This window comes from Nicotiana attenuata, unplaced genomic scaffold (genome assembly GCF_001879085.1).
Source record: "Nicotiana attenuata strain UT unplaced genomic scaffold, NIATTr2, whole genome shotgun sequence".
NCBI classification, from domain to species: domain Eukaryota; kingdom Viridiplantae; phylum Streptophyta; class Magnoliopsida; order Solanales; family Solanaceae; genus Nicotiana; species Nicotiana attenuata.
Window position 1 is genome coordinate 43,823 of NW_017671077.1, and position 6,109 is coordinate 49,931.

Sequence of the window (6,109 nt, forward strand, 5' to 3'; positions counted from 1 at the left end):
TATATATATATATATACACAGAGCTGCCCCTCTTTACCCGGAAGCACGAAAGAGTTGTCGGGTAAAGAAATGATGACCGATTTTGACCGAATGGGATGTTTTTGGAAAAATATAGGCCGAACCCTGGTCTCTAAGCTGCCTACATATCCCTGGTTTTACAAGAATCAGGCCGTGTGTAGTTCTGAACCCAATAGTGAATGAAACCGATGGAATTGTTATAGGAATAGTCGTGTGTTTCGGAAAGGGTTCTTTTGGGAAGGATAGTATTGGATGGATTTATGTGGAGTTATGAATGTGGATCTGAAATGTAACGGATGTATCACAAGGCAGATATTTGAACGGTCATGGAATAAAAGCGAGTAATTGATGGGAGTCGGTTATGTCCGGAATAATGGTCGTGTGTGAATGGTATGAGCGGAAACCGGAGCGAAGGTTGCTCCTGTTTGAAGAACGGTTAACTCTTGAATTACCTGCAAAACTTTAAACACGATGCGTGCAAATATATATATATATATATGGATTATTGCGAGAATTTAAACATGATGCATACTCCCTTCGGACCATGAAGGTTGTCTTTGGACGGTGAGGATGTGTCCCTAGACCATGACGTCGTGAGCCATAAATCGTGAGATAAGGGAATCACAGGCCATGAAATGATGTTCTCGGGCCATGAGAATGGTGCTCCGAACCATGACGCCTTTGAATAATGATGTGCAATATTGAGAGATCCTCAGGCCATAGCATGGTATCTTCAGGCTAAGAGGATGATGCCTTCGGACTATGACGCCTTCGGACAGAGACATGGTGATGCATAGGAGCAAAACAAGATAGAGCTTAGTCTTGTATAGGATCGGGACAGAGCTTAGCCCCAGAAAAGGTAAAATAGTGTTTGTCACACCTCCTTTTTTCACTACACCCCCGGAAAGGGTATAATAAAAGGAGTTATTTCCAACTTGAAGTGACAATCAAAACGGGATTTATTTTTTAAAAATCAGAGTCGCCCCTTGGGATATTTAATGGTGTCCCAAGTCACCGGTTCAAATCCCGAATCGAGGAAAAGGTTTGACTCTGTATACAGTCTGCGAATCAGAAATTCGGGTAAGGAATTCTGTTAACACGGGAGAAGGTGTTAGGCACTCCCGAGTTCCGTGGTTCTAGCACGGTCGCTTTGACAATACTTGGCTTATTAAATTATTTAATTACTGATTTTAGAACCTATGTGCATTTACTCCTTTTACCGCTTTTAATTAGAAAATTATCTTGAAACGGGTTACGCGTACATATACCTGCTTGTTTGGCGCGTCAAAAATCATGTCACGCGAACGTGTCCACAATTAATAACGCTTTATTATTATTAAGAAAATTCGGCCGAAGTTGCGCGAACGCATACTCCGGTTTTGTTTTTAGGAATCGTAATCATGTCACGCGAACGTGTCCACGACCACGATAGTATATTAAACGTGCCTAAAGGCCTTTCTACGTAAAAAGGTTACAGATACCCTTATCGCAGTACCCGATTGCAATACATGATGCTAATTCCCTTACTAATATTATTCAATCTGTGCGTGCCAAGTTGACTTGTCAAACATATTAAATTGCTGGCATGTGATCCTCCTCATGCTGCTCATTTGGGATCATTATTAAAGGATAACAAATCTCTAGCTACTAAAGGCTTTCACAACAATGACGTTAGAACATTGTGCATCTGTAATGCACAGCAAATTGATCCGGAAAAGATTGGCGTTATTGTCGGTTCCATTACAGATGACGCTGGGTTCATTACTCTGACTATATTCTGGGACTGGTGTCATTTATCCATTTACCCCAAGAAAAGGACTTCTGTTGCCTATTCATGTAAAAAGCTTAAAGAAACAATCACCAAATCTTCAAAGACACACAAACGGAGGCATCAACAATTCACACTTGGCTAAACAACTGTAATTTCAACTGAGGTTTCAGCTACTCATTACAAAATCGTATGGATCTAGTCAACAACACAAGTGTGAAAATATTCAAATACAATAATCAGAATTATCACAAAACAGAAGTGATGACAACAGAAATTAACCAACAAAGGTGGACAAATGTAAAGATTTAATTCAGAAAGTTATACAATAGTCCATTACTCATGAAATCAAATGAAAGAGTTTAACATTTCGCTGTTATCATGCTTAGTCTTAGTAAGTCATATGCCAATAGCAATTAAAAAAAAATATCAGTTGGCAAACAAATCAGATTTACACCTGCATCTCAAAACAAAGAATCACAAACTAATACTTGACAGAGAAAATGATAGCGGTCAGATCTGAAGGTCGAGCACGAAAAATACAGAGAATTGAACGTATTCGTAGAGCCAACAATTCGACTATCTGTTCATATTCAAAGCATCAAGCAAGAGCAATGAACCTATCTTCCCTAAACCTTAATAAGACTAGACAAGACTGTTTTTAAATGCTCATCACATTTAAGCTATACCAAAGTCAAGTAGATTCAAGCAGCCAAGCATAAAAATCATCATGGTAACACTGCAGCAATATGAGATCCAAGCAAACGTTCATCAGTTATGCATTTGACACTAAAGGAATCTGTGGCTCTAAGCATGAACAAAGAACCAAGAAGCAATCGTTAAACTCAATTCATGGATCGATTTTCTCTTCAGCACATCACTGCTCCTTCGAGTGTAAGACTATATGGACAAGCAGTTTGGCAAGGACAGCAATACATCAACAAAACTCCAATTCAATCCCATCTCGAGTGGGAAAATTCGCACAGAACTACAGAGAAATAGAAAGCTACCAAGTTACACCCATCTAGTCAAAAGAAATTGATGTTTGAGAACTGAAATGATCCAATCTTATCCAAGGGTGAAAACAGATCACTGGAAATGTGAACAAGCAGATGGAAAATATAAGCTGATTGGAATCCAAACGTCAAGATAGTCATACATTCCTAGCGTTAAGGCATGAACGAAAACTACGCATGACTTGACTGATTTGCGACTAACACATGAACGAGCATGAAATTTCAGGAAAATACACGAGTCATTCAACTAACAATAACACCCACTTTGACAGCTGAGAATACAATAAAATCGAACAAAGTTAAACTTCGACTAATTAGAAATCAGATTTCAAACACTTTCCCCAAAAACAAACCACGGTCTAATAGTAATAGAAGGGCAGATGAGCACACGCAGCTACATGTTTAAATGGATTTCAAGATCGAAGAATCATCTGAACACTCATTAAGCAAAATATGAAATCATGGAAGAGTTGAAAGCAGAACAGTAAATAAAACTGAAAGATACCACACAGGCCTCATCTATTACTTTAACTGAATCATTTTACAGTTCGTCCATGGCTCACTTCACAACAGAAATAAAAGGAACAACAGAAGTGAACCTGGAATGAAAATTGAACTAGCCTCAACACTGAAATCGACACAGAGCAACAGTAGCCACAAATCGATGCCTCGAGCAACAACGAATTCAACTATCTCTCAATCGAATCCCATTTTTAACGAAATCCGGATTGAAATGAAAAGACAGAATCTATAGATTTCGAAATTTTTAGACAAGAATCGACGTCAAAATCAAATCATAGAACACCTCAACAATATTTATATTTTTCCTCTGTTCTCAGACTAGCAACCAAAACGAAACAATAGAAGAAATGAAAAATGTTTTTGAACCTTAATCTTCTGCTTTCAATTTCTTTCCGAAAAACAAAAATCTCTCTCTGAAAATCCTCACCAATTTCGGACGCCTTTTTTAAAGAAAAATCCTCACCTTATATAGATATTCTGAAGCTTCATGCCCTCCTCTCCAAGAAATCCCCACATCTTATCCCTAAAATCCGAAAAAACACAAACCCAATCTCACATGGAACGAAACTTGGACAAATGGAAGGCGCAGATATGATTTCTCACATCCAACCGCTCCCATTTACCCGAGATTCATCCCTCCAAATCAAGAGCGCGTGAAAATGGAAACGCTGAAAATATTCTGTCAGAGACAGTTAGGGTTGGTGACGTGGTGAGATAAGGACGCGTGAGTGACCTTGGAGCCCGTTTGGATTAGCTAGAAAAAAGAAGCTTTTAAGCACATGGTCTTAAAAGCAGCTTTTAAGTGCTGAAATTTGTTTTATAAATAAGCAGTTACCTGTTTGGATAAAAGTGCTGAAGCATAAAAAAAGTTTTGGTAAACAAGTGCTGGTAAGAACTTTTTTCTGTTAAAAAGACAGAAATATCCTTAAAGCTGTTAACATTATAAAAGGAGCTGATTACTAAAATATATTTGATTCATAAGCAATGCAAACAAAAAATAATTTATATTTTAATATAATTTTAATTTAAATAATTACTTAAGATATTTTTTTTATTTGTTTGCCAAGAAAATAAAAAGAATAGTTTTTTCTTTGTATATATCTGTGTGAGAATCTAATTGATCAATTGCTTTTTTTTCTTCCCTTGGCTCAGAAAGTGCTACGACATAAGTCAATCACAAACTTACTCTCTAATAATCTCATACATATACCATAAGGATGCGAGGTTCCATTTCCTTTCCTCTTGTTCTTCCTAATAATGCTATGAAGTCCCATTTGCACAACTGGTTTCAGACTCGTAAAACCTTTGACATATCTTAACAACCTTGTACATGTAGAAGGTCACAAGGAAAATAATTTTTTGTTCTGTCGCAAAATAAACATTCAATTAGATACAGATGATTTAAAAAACCATTTTATACCTCAAGCTAATCAAATTGAAGTTATACACTGATTTCTCAAATTATATAAAAAGTTAGGTCATTATATGCATATTTCAAGAGAACGAAACAAAATAACATTTCTCAATTGAAATGTAAAATAATAAATATTAGTGTTTTACAAATAATAAATATTAATACAACTACAAGTATCAAGCTTCACAAATTTCATTAGCAATCAAATTGCGAAGACCCATCCAAAAAAGATCACTTTGCTCTTCCACATTTTTCGCATTTATATTGTTATTAGCTCTTAAAGATGTACCAACATCAGGATCAACAGATGGAACATATCTTTCATTCTCAGCTGCTCGGAATGCATCATCCATATTGCATTTCTTTCTAATATAGTTATGAATGGCCATAGTAGCAAGTACGATGTCTCTTTGAGTGTCAATGTGATAAAAAGGCATGTCTCGCAAAATTGACCATCTTGCTTTCCAAACCCCAAATGTTCGCTCAACAATATTTCTACAAGAAGAATGCAAATAGTTAAATTTTTCAATTCGCCCTCTTGGTTCTCGCAATTGTCTTGTTGCACCGCGGCGGAATTGTGCTAGGTGATATCTCACATTATCTCCTTTGTATGGAGCCATATATCCCTTCATGTGAGGATATCCTGCATCAACTAGATAATACTTATTTCCAATTGGACGTGGAAAGTTAAGTTCTGGTCTACGAAGGGCCTCACTAAATATACGACTATCGTGAGCTGCTCCTTCCCACCCAGCCCATGTAAATGTAAAACACATATTAAAATCTACGACAGCAAGAATATTTTGAGTCGAATAACCTTTACGTCCAATATATGGTATCTCTTGACCTTGCGGTAACCTTGCTTTAACATGTGTGACATCAAGTGCTCCAATACAATCCCACATACATTTACAAGTATAAATTTAACTTAAGTTAGTAATACTTATAAAAGTTAAGTTATAAATTTAATAAAAAATAATTATGTAAAAATATTTCTTACTCTAAAGAAAGGGAGATATCGACCATTACATGGCTTGTGAGCTCCTGCACCATCATTATAATTTTGATGTGGTTTAATTATATCTCTTGCAAGCTCACAAATCGCCTTTAAAACACTATGAAAGTTCTATGAATTGTTTCTCCCGAATGTTGAAAGATTTCCTGTATCAATCGATTTCCAGCTCCATGTGCACAAGTCATCAAGAACATGCCTAACATCTCGTGTATAGACATTCCACGTGTGGGTTTAAGCCCATACTTTTCAGTTAAGTCATTCGATAGATAAATGTTACCTGAAGCTTAACAATAGTAAGCTTAAACAAACAAAAACTCTTTAAAATTTAAACTAAAAAGTTTAAGTGAATACAAATC